We start from the raw sequence: 23,210 nt of genomic DNA, 5'->3' as shown, positions 1-23,210 counted from the left end.
TACTGCAGGATCTGTGTAGGATGAGTAATAGATGGGATGATCAGATTCCCTCGGCTCTCCAACAGCAATGGATCAAATGATTACATGACCTGGATAAGGTGATTGCATTTAAGGTGGATCGATGCCTCAAGCCATCAGGTTTTGGACAACTCACTCACAGCCAGATGCCAGTGAAAGTGGATATGGTACAGTGACATATCTTAGAATGCGGAACAACCGCAACAATGTCCATGTCTCTTTCTTGCTAGGAAAGGCCAGAGTGGCTCCATTGAAGCAAGTCACTATTTCGCGTTTGGAAATCACTCACTGCAGCTGTTCTTGCAGTATGTGTGGACATGATGCTTAGAACGGAGTTACAGCTTCCTCTCAAAAAATCATGGTTTTGGACCGATAGTACTTCAGTTCTGAAGTATATCAGAAACGAGAATAGGAGATTTCAAACCTTTGTGGCAAACAGGATATCTACCATCCGCAGAGGAACAGATGTCTCTCAGCGGAGATACGTTCATACCACCCAGAATCCTGCAAATGAAGCTTCAAGGGGGTTAACAATAGATAGTTTTTTGACAAACCAAAGATGGATGGAAGGCCCTGACTTTCTGTGGGAATCCGAGGAAGCCTGGCCAGTAAGCATCTTGGATTCTGAAATTTCTGTTGATGACCCAGAGGTAAAAAGGGAACTCAGTTAATGCAGTGAGTGTTGAAGACACACCAAATGCTACTAAGCAACTAATTCTCTACTTTTCTGACTGGAGAAGATTAAAGAGGTCAGTTGCATGATCCTGAAAATTTTTAAGTTTTTACTGGAAATGAGCCAAAAAAGAAAACAACTCAGTCAAAGGGATGCAGGCATCAATGAAAAGGCAGAACAGGAAATGTAGCACCTTGAAACTACATTTGAAGAACAGAGTTTGACTCCAGAGGATCTTGCAGACTCAGAATATCCATCAGTAGATTTGCTCAAAAGGAAAGATTTACAGAGGAGTTTGCTGCATTATCATCGGGCAAATATGGAGTGAAAAATCTACAAATTGGACCCCATTTTGGAGGGTGGATTTCTTTGAGTTGGAGGGAGATTGAGTAAAGCTGCCATGCCTGAGGATACAAAACATCCAGTCATCCTATCCAAAGACCAACATGTGTCCTCTTAAATACTAAAGAGCATTCACGAACAGGTTGGCCATGGTGGAAGAAACCAGGTGCTCTCCAGATTACGGTGCAAATACTCGATTACCAGTGCCAATGCCGCAACAAGAAAAAATCCTGTCCAAAGGTGGCTTCTGTAGGCGCCATAGAGGGAAGTTGGGTGAGCAGAAAATGGCCAACTTACCCAAAGAGAGAATCATTCCAGATCTTCACCCATTCACCAATGTGGGGGTTGATTATTTTGGGCCAATTGAAGTCAAGAGGGGACGTAGCCTAGAAAAGCGCTATAGAGTCATTTTTACTTGTATGGCATGTAGAGCGGTCCACTTGGAAGTTGCTTACTCTTTGGATACTGACTCATGTATCGATGCTTTGCGCAGGTTTGCTTGTAGAAGAGGACAAGTTCCTAATCTATGTTCCGACAATGGAACTAACTTCATTGGTGCTGAAAGGGAGCTGAGAGAAGCTCTTGCTGTTTTAAATCATCAGAAAATACAAAAAGCCTTTCTACAAGAACGATCAGCCCATCACCAAGTTATCTGAAGACCCCAATGATCTGGAGGCTCTTACGCCCAATCATTTACTTACATTGAAAATAAAACCAGTGTTACCCCCTGCAGTGTTTGAAAAGGCCGACCTCTTCATCAAAAGGAGGTGGAGACAAGTGCAGTATATCTCTGACCTGTTTTGGAAGTGATGGATAAGAGAATACTTACCTTTGCTACAGGAGCGGCAAAAGTGGAGTAAGGAGAGACTAAGCTTATGTCTGGAGACATCGTACTCATCGCAGATCCTACAGCCCCACGCAGTTCCTGGTTACTTGGAAAAGTCCTACCAACATATCCGGACAGGAAAGGACTGGTGCGTGCTGCACTAGTACAAACAAAAACCAGCATACTGGACAGGCCAGTGACCAAACTTTGTCTTCTGCAGGAGGCTGTAACATAAGTTCTAGTACACAAGTACTACTAGCCACATGTGATTTTTTTGTGTTGATTTATTTTGGATGGTTTGTTGGCTCCATTGTGTAAATGTGTATTAAATTGTTTATGCCCTCCTGCCAATAACAATTAGGGGCTGATGTGTTGGAGCTATTACAACACTTTTGTTTGTTTTGTTTATGTACCATGTATAAATTCTGCAATTTTATGTTTGAGCACTGGGTGGCGCCTTGCCTGGGAAGGCATAAAGGTAATCAGCCTCAAGTACACAGGTGTGTGGAGAAACGGGGAAAGCAGACAGCTTTTCACTGTGTTAGTGCGTGTCAGTTAGAGGATGGATACCCGACCCGAGCCCGACGGGACCCGACGGTACCCGACAGGCCGGGCCGGGTTCGAACAGATTTTTAGAAAGGATGCTCGGGTTTGGGTCGGGCTCGGTCACATCAGCGCGATAAGGCATTGAACATTTGAATTTAAAACAGCTTATTATGTAGGTAATGGCGCTTGTTGCCCCGTGTGCATTGATGCGCTCATCTGTTGACATTTACGAATGCCTTCCTACAATTGCTTAATAAAAGCGGGCTTTCCACACAAACAAACGTACATGTGTCATTAGTATGAGAAACAAATGCGATTTTAACTGTGTCGGGCTAGGGTCAGGCTCGGACATAAATATCTTAATGCCTGTCAGGCTCGGGTCGGGTTCGGTTACTGCTCTGTCGGACGCGGCCGGGCTCGGACAGAAAAATCCGTCCCGATCCGCATTCTAGTGTCAGTGTCGTATCAGTTTCGTGTCAGACGTGTCAGTCGTGTTAAGGTTTGAATTTGACAAAGGGAAAATAAATGGGTCACAGCACCGAAATGCAGACAGTACGTGTGGACATTGATTATTGGCATGCAGAACATGCGTCCAAGCAAGTGATCCCACCGCATTGGCCTAATGTAGGAGTTGATAAGAGACTCTACACTCCCACTGGACATTACGAGTACCTGGTAATGCCTTTGGTAACCTGGTAATGCTTGATTAACGCCCCTGCTGTGTTCCCGGCATTTGTTAATGATGTACTCAGGGATATGTAACATGTATTTGTGTTTGTTTAAGTTGACAATATTTAGATTTTAGATATAGCATGCACCGCCCCCAATGGAAAGCTGAGACCTGACAGTGTCATGGATTGTTCACAATCATCGTCTGGAAAGACGAGGTGATGTCAATCTTAAGGTTTCAAATGCCCAGACCATCTGACCTTGCCCTAACAATCAGCACCATGGCTTCTTCTAAGCAGTTGTCTAGAAAACTGAAATTGAAAGCATGAGAAGGCTATAAGAAGATAGCAAAGCGTTTTCAGATGCCAATATCCTCTGTTTGGAATGTAATTAAGAAATGGCAGTCATCAGGAACAGTGAAAGTCTAAGCAAGATCTGGAAGACCAAGAAAAATATCAGACAGAACAGCACGCAGGATTGTGAGAAATGCAAGTCCAAACCCACGTTTGACTGCACGATCCATCCAGAAAGACCTGGCAGACACTGGAGTTGTGCTACACCATTCCACTATAAAGAGATACTTGTACAGAAGAAAACCTCTTCTACGTCCTCACCACAAAAATTAGCTTTTGAAGTTTGCAAATAAACAAAAAGACAAGCCTGATGCATTGATGAAACAAGTTCTGTGGACAGATGAGGTTAAAGTAGAACTGTTTGGCCACAATAAGCAAAGGTACGTTTGGAGAAGAAAGGGCAGAGAATTAATTGAAAAGGACCTCTGTCCAATTGTTAAGCATGGGGGTGGAACAATCATGCTTTGGAGTTGTATTGCAGCCAGTGGCACAGGGAAGATTTCACGAGTAGAAGGAAAAATGGATTCAATAAAATTCCAGCAATTTTTGGACGCTAACTTGATGCCATCTGTGAAAAAGTTGAAGTTAAAGAGAGGATGGCTTCTACAAATGGATAATGATCCTAAACACACCTCAAAATCCACGGTGGATTACATCAAGAGGCGTAAACTGAAGGTTTTGCCATGGTCTTCACAATCTCCTGACCTCAACATAATTGAAAATCTATGGATAGGCCTTAAAAGAGCAGTGCGTGACAGACAGCCCAGAAATCTCAAAGAACTGGAAGACTTTTGGAAGAAAGAATGGGCGAAGATACCTCAAACAACAATTAAAGACTCTTGGCTGGCTACAAGAAGCATTTTCAAGCTGTGATACTTGCCAAAGGGGGCAGTACAAGGTATTAACTCTGCAGGGTGCCCAAACATTTGCAGACAACATTTTTATGTTTTTCTGTTGAAAGTGTAAGTGATGGAAATAAAATCTAACTTTTTGTGACATATAATACGAATGTCGAATCTGTCATTTGATGCCTTTTGGAGATTTTTCCATCTTTTCTTGGCTTCTTTATGCACATTAATACAAATTTTTACCTGGGGTGGCCAAACTTTCGAACCCAACTGTACGTGCTGTTCTTCAGAGGTTACTTGATCATGAACGAGTTGAAGAGCCTTTCTCTCCCAGGTCAAAGTTCTCTTTTTCCTTTGTTGTGGTTTCTGTAACATCTTGTTTTTTCCAGGGTGGGGTTGTTAGCTGTTTTTCGTCTGGCCTCTCCATTTTACTTTACACATTGCTGCCATGGAATGGATGTAAGGAGCCTTTTTACTGAGATGTTTTCTAATTTGCACACAGAACTATTGGTAAAATACCTCTGATTGTGGCCACTCTTTCCTGAGAGAAAGCTTACTCCTGTAGCTCAAATGACAAACCTAAAGTGTGCAATGTCCACGTTCTCAACACCCTGATCCCCTCTTACCCTAAGATGATAACAAATTTAAATTACATTCAACAAGGTTTACATTAACTTTAGATATGTGTTTGTTTTGTCATGGCAAAATACCTTGATGGTAAGCCATGAGGCTTGGTTGATCTCAGGAAGAATGAGAATGCAGTTGATGCTTTGTTATTTGTTGCAGCATTCAAGTACTCATAAAACCACATGAAAAATGTTAATCTGCTTGCAGCTATAGGGTTACATTCTAATGGCTGGCCTTGTAGCGTTTAGTTTTGTTTAGTGAACATTCTTCAGTCATTCTACTTAATTTATTATGTGTTCATATATTTAAAAATACAACATATATATGTGCTGTTGCAACTTACTATTGCATGTTTAATGATTTTGATTGAAGTAATCAAACAGACACACACATACATATGTTGATGTAAAATATATCTCATATTCTATAAATCTAGCTTCATTTTAATGTTAGCCTTGGTAAGAAAGGAAAGCAGATATAAGAGAGGGACTATTACCAAGAATAAAAATCTGAGAAAAGTAGTGCAAGGTCCATTTCTAAGCATTATGGTTTCTGAGCACTCAGAATGGTAGTTTATGATAACATTATGATCAACCATCATTACCCTCAAGCTGAAGATAAAATATACTTAATTTGTTTGAACTTACAATGATAATGAATGTTATGTCTTAAGCAGCTGATTACAACTGCAAGCTTACGTCAAGTCAAATGTTATGTACTAGGGATGAGCAAGTACAGTATTATCTGTATCTGTTAGGGGTGGGCGGATCGATCTAAATATCGATAGTATCGATGCCAACGCTGGTATTGGTATTTGATCAATACAACTGTAATTGAATCAATATTTTAATTTAGATATCTCTCCTCTACATTCACTATACTTTGCTTGTGTCTTCCACCTTCCTGAGCAAACACCGCTTTCACATCTTGGCCCACATTGCTCCTCCTCCCCCTCCTTCTCCTCTGCTGTGATTCGTTGTTGTGTCGTCACGTGACTCACTGACACAACGCGCAGAGGAGCAGCGAGACTGATACTATCACCTACTTCTTTGGTGGAAAAAGAATTAGGCAACATTCCCCTCTCTAAGCAAGCTAGAAAGGAAACACCTGGGAGTCATTGCCTCATCAGTTCCATCAGAAAGGATCTTTTCAAAGGCTGGGCAGCTAGTGAGTGATAGAAGAAGTGCCATAAAAGGGAAAAATGTAAATATGTTGTTGTTTCTCAATAAAAATCTCTGACTTCAACAGGGGACAGGGCCCAGAAGGGGGGCTCAGGGAATGTAATTGCACAGGTATTTTAGTTCTTTGTTTGTTCTTCAGTAATAATTGTGTGCACTTTATTTCATTTGATTTTAAAACCAGAAAAAAGGGAGACATTTTTGTTATTCTTTATTTATTTACTTTTTAAAAAGGCTGTAAAATTTGGTTTGTATTCATTCTACTGTGCCTAATAACTAATAATTTTGTGCACTTCCATACATTAATAAAAAAATATTGCCTAAAGAATTGATCATTCATTCACCTCAGAAATAATGAAATGCTCTCCCCTACACAAAAGTATTTTTTTAAGTAAAAAGTATCGTATTGGTATCGGTATCGGCAATACGGACCCTATATGTATTTGGTATCGGATCGATACCAAATTTTGCAGTATCGCCCACCACTAGTATCTGTATCTGTATCTGTTTACCACATGAATTATCTGTATCCGTATCCGTACTCGGACTGGGCGGGGCCTAACCCGGAAGTGGACAGATTCAACCAGGAAGTGGGCGGGGCTTTAACCGGTACATTATTTTAAGCTTGCAATTGATATGGGTTGATCAGAAATGCAACCCGAGTTCCATTCTACCAAGCACTATGTCTGAACAATCCCCACGGTTACCAGAAGTCTCCTGGTTACTAGGGACTAGTTCAAACCTAAGTATAAAACAAACCTGAAGTTTGAAGAAACCCTAAATGTTAACGGGAAAGCCCCGCGGACCTGAAGGGGAGAGAGCTGTTCACTTCTCTGTGTTCTGAGTGTGTGTGAGAACAGCCGCTGGGACACAACAACAGGAGGAATCTGTCTGTGTAGGGAGGGGCGCTGGGACTAGCCTATCACAGAATAGTGTAGGGGAGGGACGCTGGGACTAGCCTATCACAGAATAGTGTAGGGGAGGGACGCTGGGACTAGCCTATCACAGAATAGTGTAGGGGAGGGCACTGTGACTAGCCTATCACAGAACGGAGACACAGTCAATGGAGACTTTTATTCAATCAGAGTACAGATATTGACTCGTATTACTCGTATAATACTTGTACTAGGCAAAAGTGCTTTATCCGTACCGGATACTCGTTTCAGCCGAGTATTCGGCTCATCCTTATGTACCCCATAATCACAATTTGTGTCAGTGGGCTTCATAATGTGTACATCTTCTGTCCTTAGACCCTCAGTTTGAAAAGGGAAAACGGTAACAATTTATGGTAAGGGTACATAAACTATCATGGCTTCATAAAAATTCATGTTGTACTTATTGAACTTTGAAAAATATAAAAAGCGCACATGGGAAACAGAAATAAATACACAATAAATAATATAGAAATGTAAATCTACTAAAGGAAGAACAAATTTGAGAAGACTACAGCGTGAAACTCTCCAACAATATGAAGCTCTGCAAGATCTACTAGACAGGAGAACAGCATTGACAAGCAGTGGCAACATATCAAAGACACTATAACATCAACGTGTTGTGTTGGATGTTGTCTGCAGTGTTGCCAAGTCTGCTTATTAAGCAACTTTGGGCTTGTTTTTCTGTAAAGTTGCTTACAAATATTGGTAGTTGCGGGTCACGTTGTTTTTGGGCTTGTTTCTAAAGTGTAGTTGCTTATTTGGGCTTCTTCCCAGCTCCAGATTGAGTTGTCAAGCAGATATTTTCTGTAAGGTTTGTCTTGCCTGTTCCCTCTGTCCTTCCCCATTCCCCAGACACACAGGAGACAGCAGAGTTTTTTCACATCCACATCCTGCTTCAAATTGACTCTGACCCAGATGGCAATGAGTACTAGCCAGTCAGAGGCAGAGCATGGCAATCTGTTATTTCTGGTTAAGAAAACGTCAGTGAGTGACGTTTAAATGAAAATAAGATAGTCACGACCAAGGGAGTAAGCCTCTCCACTCTAAGCAAAGCTCCCTATGATGCCATTTTGATATTAGCAAGCCATACCCTTCCATTAGCATTCCATTGACTGCCATTTATTTTGGTGCCCCTTGGACAGCAAATGCCCGGGATGCCCGGGACAAAGTGGGCAAAATTCGGGAACAAATATAACACAGACTGGGAGAAAGAAAGTAGTACAAGAATGGATTCAACCCGTCGTGGGGGACAACTCAAAAGCACTGTGAAGAGTATTTAAGTGTGAAATACATGCGCACAATGCGTACCTATACCGCAATTTCAAAATATACAGTAAAGCACTGTAAATGAAATGTCAATACCCATAATGCAATGTTTATTACAGTAATTAACCGTAAAAGAAAATTATGGTATTTTACTGGGCCATTTGTTGTAAGTAACTGTAGAAATTACAGCAAAGTCTAACAGTGTAGTACAACATGCTAACGCAATATAACATTTTTTTAAATGCAGCACGGTTCTCCTCAATAAGGCTTCCGGACATTGGGTTCACGGTCTCCAAACAGAACGAGTCAAGACAGAGAGATGAGCTGAAGGTAGCCACCTATGTAGCTTGTCACACATCCATTAAATCAGTCGATCACCTTGGGGAGTTAAATTGTTCAACTTGTGACAAAGACATCAAAATGCTCCGGACAAAATGCACGGCATTGATTAACCATGCCATTGCTCCGTGTGTGTTCACAGAATTTCAGAGGGATATTGGAGGTGCTGAATACTCCCTTGTTATTGCTATCGTATGTCAAGCAACTGTGTGCAGTAATCCGCCACTTCAGTATGACACTGAACAAAGTTGTGTCCACCTTTTTGGGTTTTGATAAACTTGGAGGGTAAAACAGCCGAGGCTATTGGCTTCACTCTGACCCGTGATCTACAGAGTATTGGAATGGACATCAAAAAGTGCATTGGATTAGGTACAGACGGATGCAGTGTCATGGTAGGGAAGAGGAATTCAGTGTACACTCACCTTCTCCAGAAAAACCCAAATCTCCAGCTCCTCAAGTTTGTGTGCCATTCCATACAGCTGTGTGTAAGTAAGGCAGCGAGACCCTCCCATGCAATCTTGAATACTCCCACTCCCACATTGCTCTTTGCCGCCGTGAGTATGCAAAGATCTACAGCCTCATCAGTTCTGGTGAAATCCCTTTGATGCTTGTACAGATGTCAGGTACACGGTGGCTTTCCATCCATGATTGCTGTTTGCGCATACTCAATCAGTAGGATGAACTGAAGCTTCACTTTCAGCTAACCAAAGACCACCACAGATGTTATGATAATGAAATCCTGCACCAGATGTACAGTGATCCTGTTAACAAACTGTACCTGCTGTTTTTAATGCCCTTTCTACAAGAATTCAACAGGATCAACAAGCAATGCTGAAGCTCTACCCTGGTGATCTTGCAGCTCTTGAAACACAGTATCAAAAACGGGCTGTTGCATATCTCCCATGGACAAACAAGGAGGACAGCCAGGCAGAGGCCTTTTGGGTTGATGTGCTCAATTACAAGGACAGCAGTGGAGAACGCACTTACAAAAAACTTCTTTGTCATTGCTTGCAATGCATTTGAGCAATGATGTAAAACAAGAAACGAGAAACTCCCAGCAGCATACTCCACATAAAATACGGACTGAGAAGACAAGGCATATGCTGCAAGGACTTTGCATCAAACCAAGACATGTTCCAGCGCTTCAATAGTCACATGTACTCCTTGAGTGGAGCATCAGAGAGCAGGGAGACGGATTCAGATGAAGACAGTGAAGATGGATTTTAATTAAGGTAAGCACTGTTACTGTATCTATTTTTTTATAGAGCCAGGATGTGATGCTAATAAGGAAAGTTGTTTTTGATGATTGATGATAATCCTCAAAGTACTGTAATATTTAATGGGATTTAGGGAATCCTAGGTATCCATATTCTTTTGTTATTGCTGAAGTATATTTTGAATCCCTCAATAGAATAACATTAGCTGGTAGGTTAGCTTAACCCTCCTGTTGTCCTTGGGTTAAATTTGACCCCTTTAAAAAATTTCTACATCTGAAATGTGGGTTTCTTTTTAACCAAATTACCACAATGGATTGGACTTCATACAACGCTCTTTGCAAATACATTCAAACACTCTCATTCGTGATTAAACGCATCTGATCCTAACTATTAGTCAAAAGAATTCCTAATTTCTTTTTTTTAACTCAAATATTAGGTATAATGCTATATAAATGAGGGTTATTGACCATGAAATCCAAAAAGTAGTGTAAAACTAGTGGTAGTTACGTGGTGATAGTGAAAACTTAAAAGTCTGAAAAAGGGACAAAAATGTCAAATTTTGTCCGTCATTGACCCAGGAGGACAACACAAGGGTTAAGTTTTAGCCCTATAGCTACTGTATATCTCCCGCTAGCTAGCAAACTTCATTTTTTTCCGAAACGATCAGACAATAGCAGGTTTCATCAAAGGCAGTGAAAAACCGTAACATCACAAAACTAAAAAGAAAAGAGTGAAGAAGTTGCAAGAGAGAGGGAGACATGACTGGAGCGCAGCAGCGTCTGTCTGAGAGAGAACAAGTTTGTGAGACAGCACCTTAGTAAACTGCGTGAGAGGGGTTATTGTTGAGCTGGATCTCAGGAATGATTCTCTCTCAAGGAACCACACTTCCCAGAGTGCACCAGCAGCAGCAAACCGGCTGCTTGTCACCTGATCAGTTATTATCACTGATTTGGAGCATGGAGTTCCTCAGTCATTCAGGCAAACAAAGTTCACAGAGAAGACGCTCCAAGTTCACTCCTAAGTCTAGTCCAAAGACGCCAATGGTCGCTGAAATGTTTTATTTCCTTTCATGACGTTTGAAATGCTGCTTATTATGTTCAAGCTATGTTTAACTGCTGTGGAGATTGGTTAAAGAAACATTGCAGCATTGACTTAACTGATTTTGTTAGATGGGTTTGTGCTAAAATAATAGTTCATTTTCAAGATACAAAAGAAAGGTACAAAGTTAAAAATGATAAAATGTTCTGTTAAATGCTAAAACTTTAACAACTTTGGAAGATTAATGAAATCATTTTCTTAATTCCATGTGAAATACCTAAGTTGTTAAGTCATTTAAAATTCATTCAAAAATGTTTAAAATGTTAACTTTTGTTCTGTCTTTAAAGGTTTACAACCTATTTTACTGGCAGACAAATCAACTGACAAAGCCAAAATAAAAATAAAAGTGATTGAGTTTGAAATTTGAGTTCTCCCTGTGTCCTTTTGGAAGATGAACAAGAGGAGGACTTTTTATTGGACTTATTATTGCACGTTAATATGGATAACAGCAAACAACCAAAAACATTTATTGAACAATAAATTGGTCTGTCTTTGCTCAAACAAAATTATTTTTGCTAGTGTTAACTTCTGTTCAAAATGCTTGCAAAATATAGTTCTCTGTGCTCCAAACTTACAATTACTCGCTCAGGATTGAGGCCCATGTATAACGCCAAAGTCTCCCTGCCACAGAAAAGAGGCTAAAAGAAATCGAGAGACACCATGATGACAACACCATCCTCCAGCAGTTGAAGACGTTCTGTGTTGAGGGATGGCCGGCAAGTTCTCTATTAAAAGTGTTCCAGCCCTATCTTTCATTCTCAGGTGAGTTCACAGTCCAAAACGGTTTGCTACTATATGGCAGCAGGATTGTCATCCCAGCATCACTAAGAGCAGACATGCTGTCCAAGCTGCATGAAGGTCATTTGGGAATCACAAAATGCCGAGAGAGAGCTAAACATTCAGTGTGGTGGCCAGGCCTCTGCAGAGAGCTGACAAAAATTGTAGAGAACTGTGACGTGTGTAGCCGTGAGAAAATAAATCTCAGAGAAACAAGGATGACTGCGGAGTTCCTGCTCATGGTTTTCTGTAGGAGCAGATTTATTTCAGAGAGAAAAAAACATTACCTGGTCATTGTGGTCTATTTTTCAAAATACTTTGAAGTGGCCAAACTGACATCCACATCATCTGGGGCAGCGATTTAATTACTTTAAGTTTGTCTTTGCACGTCATGGAATACTTGAACTGGTACGCTCATCAGTTTCAGGCTCCATTGTCAGTACAGGATCGTTTTGGAGGGGAGTGACAGTGACCTGTGTGTGTGTGTGTGTGTGTGTGTGTTTGTGTGTGTGTGTGCGGGCGCAGCCTACTGTCATGCACTCTCATTTATTGTATCCAAGCACATTATGCATTTTAGGAAATAGACTGCTTATATATTGTGTGCAATTAAAGAAAATAGAAAAAACATGGTTAAGGTCCTGTTTGTTTAAGAAAATAGAGGCAGAAAATGTAATTGGACGAATTACTTTAGGCTAGTGCAGAGTTGGCCTGCCGTGAGCGTTTCAGCGCCCGGTCTGCGGCAGGTAGCATCGGTGGTGTTACTTGCCGGTGGTGTATCGGTCTGCCCTGTACTGGAGCCTGAAGGCCTCAGGTTTCAGTCTGGTGGACTTAGCCCTCACCAGTGACACTGTTATATCAAAAGCACAGCTTTCTAAATAGTCTGTCGCTAAAGAATGCTCACTACAGACTCAAAATCCAGGGTCTGTCGGAGGGCTACCCCTTTTTAAGGCTAGCCATGAGTTGAGGAAAGCTTTTTTCCTTATCAAATGTAGCCTGTGGAAATGTGTCGTAACCCCAGCTGCCTTAGCCCTACACAGTTCATTACTGCAGCCAGGGGTAATACAGTATGACTCTCCCAGACTTCTTTTTCTGTTTCCTCAGCCATATGTCTGCTAGCCTCAGACTCTTTGTATGCTGTTGCTATGGCTGCTAGTTCTAGTTACCCACGGAGTAGCTTACCATGCCAGTGACGTAGTAGATTGTGGAATTCCAACATGGCGGCACCCGTGTAACAACAACAACCCTTTCTTACCATTTTATCCCTTTTAACAAATTCACCCATTTTAATAATTGTACCAATGAGAAGAAATAAAATGCATCTGTTATACCACCATTATTCAAATTCCAGTTCAGTTCATCTTTAATCTTCTTCTTTGAACAGAGAACGCCATTTAGTAAGCTCAGAAAAATAAAGAAGATGGTTCACAAAGCTTCATTTGGCCATCACTAGTGTCAGGCAGCGGAGTGAACAAGAAGTCGTCAACTACGTCTTCCATTTCAACTTCTGCTGTGGACTTGTTAGCATTACTGTTAGCATAATTATAGAAGTCCATATGGTTGGAAATTGATTTAGCAACATGTTCTTTCCTTTTGTTTTTACTATTTGGCATGACAACAGGCAGTCCCTGTACAGTTTGTTAGAGGAGCTCGAGAATCAGCATCATACTGAGCCGCAATCTTGACACCTTTTGTCAAGCCAACTCGGCAAACCATCTGGACTCTGACTGACGCATCGGACAAGGCTTCTTCTTTATCGTCAACATGTTGTAAACTGCGGTTGGCATCCATAGCATAAATGTGGCTTTACCGCCATCTATTGGAGAGTGTTAGATTGACACTTGAGTCTCAAAAGGATCCACACAAATATGTTTACAAATGTATTTCCACTGAAAAATACAAAGTTGATTTACAAACGATGAAATACGAGTTACAAATTAGATGCACGGACACAGATGTACATTTACAGATATAAATCACTGTGCACTTATCTGTGCATTGTTTACAGTTAAGAATCACTTTACATTTATTTGTGCATCGTGTTTCAGAAGTTGCAAATTGATATGATATAGTACCATAGCTAACCTCAGAACATGTTGCTATCAGCATTTGACAAATTTAAGTAAATCTTGTGCATGTGAACTTTATTTTCATCAATCTACATACAAATTTAAATAAATGCCAACATGGGTTGCCAAATTTTCAGATTCTTAAAGATATAGCTTTGTTTGTAATATATGAACTTTTATTGATTTAAAAATGTAAATACACACAATGAACCATTACAACACAACTTGCAACGTTAATGGATCAAACTTACCCACAGACAGTGGTATGGCATATAACCTCAACCATCAAATTAGATCAGATGAAAGCACATCAGTCTCAGTTCACTGGCTATGAAGTCAGAAAAAGCATTCAGAAGCCAAAAGATTTCTGACTGGGACACGTACAGTGGAACATTGAGATACATTTGGTTAATGACTGGAATACAGAGAAGCTATTTAGTCGCAGGAGAGGGTGGGCACATCATTTGGCTTAGACAGTGTGTGGACGTCCTTTGTTGCTAGCAAAGGACAATCCTTCCTCATTAGAAGAAGGGGCCAATTGTCACTGCAAAAGCTGCATGAGTTTTTGGCGAATTGCAACCCCATGAGAAAAGCAAACTCTGACTTAGAATTTCCTATTATGTGTTAATGCTACAAAGAAAGACACAGAAATTAATGGGGACATCAGACACTCATTTTCAAATCGTAATGGCAGTGGTGGATTTCATCTAGTGCACAGTTTCATGCATTCATTACTGTTATTACAAAGCCTCTCTCTCGCAGTGAAGCTCTCAGAGCCTCTGCCTTTCTACTCTACCCAATCAGTCTCGTATTTTTACTGTCTATGTTTTATCTTGTGCCAGGTGCAAAAAAAGCTCAGTTTAAAAAGAAAATACATACAAAAATATAATGCGCCTATAAAGGGTAACCTGCCTGTCTCCTGCATGGGAACTGGAGGGTGACTAAGGAATGAATTGTCGCTCCCATCCCATCCCGAGCCCCTAAAGACTCCCAAATCCCGTGCCACTCTTGTTTCGTTCCCTATTACATATGTTGTCTAAAGTTATCAGACTCTGTTGCTGACACCCGCTTCACACCAGGAGGAAAAGAGAGAAAGAAAAAGAGACATTTGTCGTTGTCTGGAAGATAATTAGCCAGTTAATATTGCGTGTACTTTTGAGAATAGAAAAGTTGTACAGCAACAGACGTGGGATGGAAAGAAAACTACTCTAGAACGAGACATTGAAAAGATAGAAAACTTACATAATTGTGGTCAAATCACCGACAAAATTAGGATGGAACAATCTTAACAAGACCTGACAATCCCTCTGGAAGTAAAATGTTTTTATTCTTGTGTTTTAAACTTGTTGTTGGGTGATCATTGATTACATTAATACAGATTATGCCTTTAAAAAATATTTTTTTTGTATTACAGACCAGAGTTATACTACAGATATATTATCTGTAGTGGGTTATCATTTTTAATTGTCCTATATAGTGTTTTTATAGTGAATGTTGTAGTAAAACTCTGGCTTACAGTTGCCACCCTACCACTCCAAATGTAAAACTGACATTTACAAATATGCAATCATGCAATAACAGTGAAACAAGTATTCAGGTATGTGTTTTCATTTATATTTACCATTCAATATTGCAAACGCGGCTATTAAACAAGAAAAAGACAGCATGGCACTAGACAGTGTTTGGAACTATACAGGTTTACATGAACCATGTGACCACCCCGCTGGCAACATCAAAGAGTGTCGCAACTCTCTCTCTCTATGACTCAGAAGGATGGACAAATTAGAGCTGCAGTAGGTACACATCAAAAGCACCGGAATTTGAGTAAGACCTCTTGCTGCAGCCTTTTCTCGCTGGAGTTAAAAGCTGTGGTACGTGCAAAAGAAGGCAAATATGGTGCAAATTGCAAAAGCTTGTAGACTTGATGTGAGCATTTGTAGAACACAATGTGGGAACTTGCAGAACACAAATCGTAGCTCGTAGTCAACATTTTCCCTCAGGGGAAAATATTCACCCATCCGTGTTCTGAATGTGAAGTCACAGAAAAGTTACCTAGTTCTAGCGTGCTGATTCCACCATGTTACACATAATTAGACATACTAAGTTGTCCCATCTAGCAACAGAAATCCAGCTACCGCTCTGCTCCCTGAGAGCTTCACAGCTCCAAATTTGTATTGCAATAATGGTGGCAAACTAGACGCTTTGTGATGCAAGAGAGCACATATGTAAAGTTGCAGTGAACGATTCGACAGGTTGTAATGCTTCAAAATGGACTCGCATAAACAAAACAAGAAAGACTAAATGTTGCATTACAAGTTTGTGGCTGTCATTGTATTCATATGTCAATATCAATCTTCACAATTGTGAATCATTTTTCTGTAACTTCACATTCAAAACACTGGCGTGTGCATTTTTGCTATTATTGAAAATTTCAATTCTTAAACAAGAATGGTGGTATGGCGTGTGGCAGAGGACGGTTAGAACGTACAAGCTGCTCATAGATGTGGCACCTCAATGCTCTACACTGCACCGGTAAATCTAGAGCCCCTGAAGGAAAAACATCTGTTTAAATAAACCAGAACACTGTTCCACAAATATCAGCCGCTGATTGTGCAAGTTCTCTTACTCAGAAAGATGAGAGAGGTCTGTAATTTTCATCATAGGTACTCTTCAACTATGACAAAATGAGGGGAAAAAAATCTACAAAATCACATTGTAGGATTTTTAAAGAATTTGTTTGTAAATTATAATGGAAAATAAGTATTTTGTCACCCACAAACAAGCAAGATTTCTGTCTCTCACAGACCTGTAACTTCTTCTTTAAGAAGCTCTTCTATCCTCCACTCCACCATTAATGGCACCTGTTTGAACTCGTTATCTGTGTAAAAGACACCTGTCCACAGCCTCAAAAAGTCAGACTCTAAACTCAACCATGGCCAAGACCAAAGAACTGTCGAAGGACACCACGAAGAAAACTGTAGACCTGCACCAGGCTGGGAAGAGTAAATCTACAATAGGCAAGTAGGTTGGTGTGAATAAATCAACTGTGGGAGCAATTGTAGGAAAATGGAAGACATACAAGACCATTGATAATCTCCCTCGATCTGGGGCTCCACGCAAGATCTAATCCCGTGGGGTCAAAATGATCATGAGAGCGGGGAGCAAAAATCCCAGAACTACACGGAGGGTTCCTGATGAATGACCTGCAGAGAGCTGGGACCAAAGTAACAAAGGCTACCATCAGTAACACACTATGCCGACTCAAATCCTGCTTAAGCCAGTACATGTCCAGGCACGTCCAGAGAGGATTGGGAGAATATTATGTGATCAGATGAAACCAAAATGGAACTTTTTGGTAAAAACTCAACTTGCTGTGTTTGGAGGAAGAAGAATGCAGAGTTGCATCCCAAGAACACCATACTTACTGTGAAGCATGGGGGAGGAAACATCGTGCTTTGGGGCTGTTTTTTCTGCAAAGGGGACAGGAAAACTGATACGTGTTAAGGGAAGAATGAACAGGGCCATGTATCTTGAGATTTTAAGCCAAAACCTCCTTCCATCAATGAGAGCCTTAAAGATGTAACGTCTTCCAGCATGACAATAATCCCTGTGCATCCCTCGGCAACGAAGGAGTGACTCCGTAAAAAGCATTTCAAGGTCCTGGAGTGGCCTAGCCAGTCTCCAGAAAAGAAAATTTGTGGAGGATTTGAAAGTCTGTGTTGCCCAGCAACAGCCTCAAAATATCACTGCTGTAGAAAAGATCTGCATGGATTAATGGGCCAAAATACCAGCTACAGTGTGTGCAAACATGTTGAAGACTTACCGGAAACATTTGACCTCTGTCATTGCCAACAAAGGTTGTGTTACAAAGTATTGAGTGGATTTTTTGTTATTGACCAAGTACTTATTTTCTACCATAATTTACAAAGTCTTGGAAATTCCTACAATTTGATTTCCTTGAGTTTTTTTTCTTTTTTTCTTTTCATTTTGTCTCTCAGTTGAAGTGTACCTATGATGAAAATTACAGACCTCATCTTTCTAAGTAGGAGAAGTTGGACAATCAATGGCTGGCTAAATACTTATTGGCCCCACTGTATCTATAAGGATTATTTTTAGAGCATGTGTGTATGAGTCATTGATTTCTGGCAGAAATAAATAAAATCATATATATATATATATATATACACACATCCATTTTCATCTGCTTATCTGGTATTGGGTCGCGGGGGCAGTAGCTCCAGTAGGGGACCCCAAACTTCCCTTTCCCGAGCCACATAAACCAGCTCCGACTGGGGGATCCCGAGGCGTTCCCAGGCCAGGTTGGAGATATAATCTCTCCACCAAGTCCTGGGTCTTCCCCGAGGCCTCCTCCCAGCTGGACGTGCCTGGAACACCTCCCTAGGGAGGCGCTCAAGAGGCATCCTTACCAGATGCCCAAACCACCTCAACTGGCTCCTTTCGACGCGAAGGAGCAGCGGCTCTACTCCGAGCTCCTCTCGGATGACTGAGTTTCTCACCCTATCTCTAAGCGAGACGCCAGCCACTCTCCTGAGGAAACCCATTTTGGGCGCTTTTACCCTTGATCTCGTTCTTTCGGTCATGACCTAGCCTTCATGACCATAGGTGAGGGTAGGAACGAAAATTGCCCGGTAGATCGGTGCGATAAACGGAATGTAATACCGCACCGGCTGCTCCGATTCTCTGACCATTCTCACGCTCCCCTCACTCGCGAACAAGACCCCAAGGTACTTAAACTCCTTCACTTGGGGTAAGGACTCACTCCCCACCTGAAGAAAGCACTCCATCGGTTTCCTGCTGAGAACCATGGCCTCAGATTTAGAGGTGCTGATCCTCATCCCAGCCGCTTCACACTCTGCTGCGAATCGATCCAGTGAGTGCTGAAGGTCACAGACCGATGATGCCATCAGGACCACATCATCTGCAAAAAGCAGCGATGAGATCCCGAGCCCACCAAACTGCAACCCCTCCCCGCCCCGACTACGCCTCAATATCCTGTCCATAAATATTACAAACAGGATTGGTGACAAAGCGCAGCCCTGGCGGAGGCCAACCCTCACCTGGAACGAGTCCGACTTACTGCCTAGAACCCGGACACAGCTCTCGCTTTGGCACACACCTTCTGCTCCCCCTTTTTGACGAGGGGAACCACCACCCCGGTCTGCCACTCCTTAGGCACCGTCTAAGACTTCCATGCAATGTTAAAGAGGCGTGTCAACCAAGACACCCCCTCCACACCCAGAGCTTTTAGCTTTTCTGGACGGATTTTATCAATCCGTGGGGCTTTGCCGCTGTGTAGTTGTTTGACTACCTCAGCAACCTCCACCAGGGAAATTGACGACAATCCCCCATCATCCTCCAGCTCTGCCTCTACCACAGAGGGCGTGTCAGCTGGATTTAGGAGTTCCTCAAAGTGCTCCTTCCACCGCTCTATTACCTCCCCAGTTGAGGTCAACAACGTCCCATCCTTACTGTATACAGCTTGGATGATTCCTCGCTTCCCCCTCCTGAGGGGGGACAGAAGTCCAACAACAGTCAACCACTCTGGTTTAGATCAGGGAGGCCATTCCTCCCAATCACGCCTCTCCAAGTATCTCCATCATCACCCACGTGTGCGTTGAATTCCCCCTGCAGAACTATGGAGTCCCCTACTGGAGCCCCATACAGGACTCCATTCAAGGTCTCCAAGAAGGCCGAATACTCCAAACTCCTTTTTGGTGCATATGCACAAACAACAGTCAGAGTTTTCCCTCCCATCACCCGCAGGCGTAGGGAGGCGTCCCTCTCATCCACCAGGGTAAACTCCAACGCAGCTGCGCTCAGCCGGGGGCTTGTGAGTATCCCCACACCCGCCTGGCGCCTCACACCCAGGGCAACTCCAGAATAGGACAGAGTCCAACCCCTATCCAGGAGTACGGTTCCAGAACCAAGACTGTACGTAGAGGTGAGCCCCACCAGATCTAACTGGTAGCACTCAACCTCCCGCACAAGTTTCGGCTCCTTCCCCCACAGAGAGGTGACATTCCACTTCCCCAGAGCCAGCCTCTGCTGCCCGGGTCTGGTCTGTCGAAGCCCATGACCTTTGCTGCCACCCTTACGGCAACGCACCCGACCCCATTGGTTCCTCCCACAGGTGGTGAACCCATGGGCTGGAGGGAGAGGTGCCACGTAGCTTTTTCGGGCTGTGCCCGGCCGGGCTCCGTGGCAAACCTGGCTACCAGGCACTTGCTTACGAGCCCGCCGTCTGGGCCTGGCTCCAGACGGGGGCCCCGGGCTTCCACCGGGCAGGGTTCCTCGATCCCTTCCTTGATTTTCCATAAGGTTTTTGAACCATTCTTTGTCTAGCCCCTCCCTTGAGACCACTTTGCCATGGGAGACCCTACCGGGAGCACAAACCTCTCCACCACGATAAGGTGATGGTTCCCGGAGAGGTATATATCTATATATTTAAATAAATGTATTTATTTCAGTAGCACACAAAGGAACATAAAACGTCAGTCATAATTTTTTTTCTTATATAAATAGTGGCCTTTATGTGTGTGTGTGTTTTGTGTTTTGCTATATTTCATTAGTCCCAAGATTTTTGACATTTAACCCTGCTTAATTTTAAATTTAATATTGATCTAATATTAACTTAAAAATACAACACATAAATGCCCAGTTTTTGAAATGTATAATATGTTGTATATCAGTGTTTTATTTTTTATTTAAAAAAAAAATGCATATTGCCTTTTTACTCTAAATAGGACCATAATTTACATCGTGACATTCTTTCCCAAGTTTCCGTATACTCACACAATCCACACATTAGAGAATTAACCCATCTGCACAGGTAGATGTGTCAGCTAACTTTGCGTAGCTGTTATCTTAAAAAAATCTAAATAAACTTGCAATTTAAAATGAGTTGGATTAAACAGTCCCTTATATTTATATGTGCTAATCCAGGATTGTGACCATGCTTTTTGCAAAGCTGTAGGGTTGATTTTAATATACATGCGGCACGGTGGAAAGAATGACAAGAGGGGGTAGACAAATCTTTTTTGAATATCCCCGTCTCCAGGGGGAATTGAACACCCTTGATTAAATCCAATGAAAGCTGTGTCTTGTTGAAGTTGCTGTGTTAACCAGAAGGAGGAGCTCTTGGCCTGCTTACTCTCAGCCTTACACAAAGGCAGAGCTTACAGCCTCACTTCTGATGCTGCATGACCCTTTATCAAAGTCAGTTAAAAAGCAGCTCTGCTATGACAATACACACACATCTACTAGCAGAAAGAGCAGCATAGCTATATAAAGGTTTAACAAGTATAAGACTAGCCTTGACTTCTGCTGATAAAGAGCTGTAGCTTTTACAGAGCAGCAGAGCTGGCCGTGTTGCAGGGTTCACCGAATCAGGGTTTAACGAATTTGTGCAATTTGCTTGTTGGTAATAAACATTTAAACTGTTATCCATTGCATATTGATGTTGTTGGATATCACAAAATGGAATATAACACAAAAGTAGCTACTATTTTACAGCGGTTTGCAATGATTCTCCTTTCCCCCACAAAGCATTACATTACGTCACGTTGGGGAGACGACAGACCAAAGCCCGAGAGAGAGAAGTACGAGATTGTTCAGCAGTATATAGCGCACTTTATAGAAAAATACATTGATATATATTTGTACAGTACAGGCCAAAAGTTTGGACACACCTTCTCATTCAATGCGTTTCCTTTATATTCATGACTATTTACATTGTAGATTATCACTGAAGGCATCAAAACTATGAACATGTGGAATTATGTACTTGTGAATTAACAAGTGTGAAATAACTGAAAACATGTCTTATATTCTAGTTTCTTCAAAGTAGCCACTCTTTGCTGATTATTGCTTACTGCTTTGCCCTCTCTTGGCATTCTCTTGATGAGCTTCAAGAGGTAGTCACCTGAAATGGTTTCCCAACAGTCTTGAAGGAGGTCCCAGAGAAGCTTAGCACTTGTTGGCCCTTTTGCCTTCACTCTGCGGTCCAGCTTTCCCCAAACCATCTCGATTGGATTCAGGTCCGGTGACTGTGGAGGCACAGCACTCCATCACTCTCCTTCTTGGTCAAATAGCCCTTACACAGCCTGGAGGTGTGTTTGGGGTCATTGTCCTGTTGAAAAATAAATAATGGTCCAACTAAACCCAAACTGGATGGGATGTTGCATGTCGCTGCAGGATGCTGTGGTGGCCATGCAGGCTCAGTATGCCTTCAATTTGGAATAAATCCGCAACATTGTCACCAGCAAACCACCCCCACACCATCACACACTTTTCTCCGTCGCACAAAGACACAGCGGTTGGAACCAAAGATCTCAAACTTGGACTCATCAGACCAAAGCCCAGATTTCCACTAGTCTAATGTCCATTCCTTGTGTTTCTTGGCCGAAACAAATCTCTTCTGCTTGTTGCCTCTCCTTAGCAGTGGTTTCCTAGCTGCTAATTGTCCATGAAGGCCTGATTCGCGCAATCTGAGGCTGGTGACTCAGATGAACATATCCTCAGCAGCAAAGGTGACTCTTGGTCTTCCTTTCCTGGGTTAGCCAGTTAGCCAGTTTCGTTGTAGTGCTTGATGTTTTTTGTGACTGCAGTTGGGGACACATTCAAAGTTTTCACAATTTTCCGGGCTGACTGACCGTCATTTCTTAAAGTAATGATGGCTGCTCGTTTCTCTTTCCTTAGCTGATTGATTCTTGCCATAATATGAATTCTAACAGTTGTCCAATAGAGCTGTCGGCTGTGTATCAACCTGACTTCTGCACAACTCAACTGATGGTCCCAACTCCATTAATTAGGCAAGAAATTACACTAATTAACCCTGACAAGGCATAAGTACATAGTTCCACATGTGTTCATTCATAGTTTTGATGCCTTCAGTGATAATCTACAATGTAAATAGTCATGAAAATAAAGGAAATGCATTGAATGAGAAGGCGTGTCCAAACTTTTGTCCTGTACTGTATATACATACACATATATATATATATATATGTGTGTGTGTATATATACACATATATATATACTGTATACACAAACAGTGTATACATGTAAGCATATGTATATATGTATATAAAGTATATGTGTGTATGTATATATATATATATGTATGTGTGTGTGTGTGTGTGTGTGTATATATGTGTATGTATATGTATATATATATATATGGGGCAAACAGTTGTATAGCCGCAGCACCAACATTGTCCGCAGTCTCCTGTGGTAAAGCATCTATCAATCTAGCTATATATGACCAGCTTTTGGAACTTTTTACTTCAGGACAATTTTGTTTTGGTTTATATTCATGAAGCACTAAATGTGCTTTTCTCATGTCAGACTGATCTTGTGGAGGAGAACACGGTTTGGGGCTAGCTATCGCGCAGCTTGTAAACTTTAGCATGA

General features: G+C 41.8%; 1 long non-coding RNA gene across 1 annotated transcript; it reads left to right on the top strand.

The window, feature by feature from the left end:
• The first annotated feature begins 2,303 nt into the window (after positions 1–2,303).
• LOC116699739 (uncharacterized) lies at positions 2,304–21,099 on the top strand. Its single transcript, XR_004334493.1, has 3 exons — positions 2,304–2,409; positions 4,956–4,970; positions 21,090–21,099. It is a non-coding gene; the product is annotated as an uncharacterized LOC116699739 (long non-coding RNA).
• Positions 21,100–23,210: the final 2,111 nt, after the last annotated feature.

Source organism: Etheostoma spectabile, chromosome 12 (genome assembly GCF_008692095.1).
Source record: "Etheostoma spectabile isolate EspeVRDwgs_2016 chromosome 12, UIUC_Espe_1.0, whole genome shotgun sequence".
Classification (NCBI taxonomy): Eukaryota; Metazoa; Chordata; class Actinopteri; order Perciformes; family Percidae; genus Etheostoma; species Etheostoma spectabile.
This window is presented reverse-complemented; position numbering and strand designations above follow the sequence as displayed.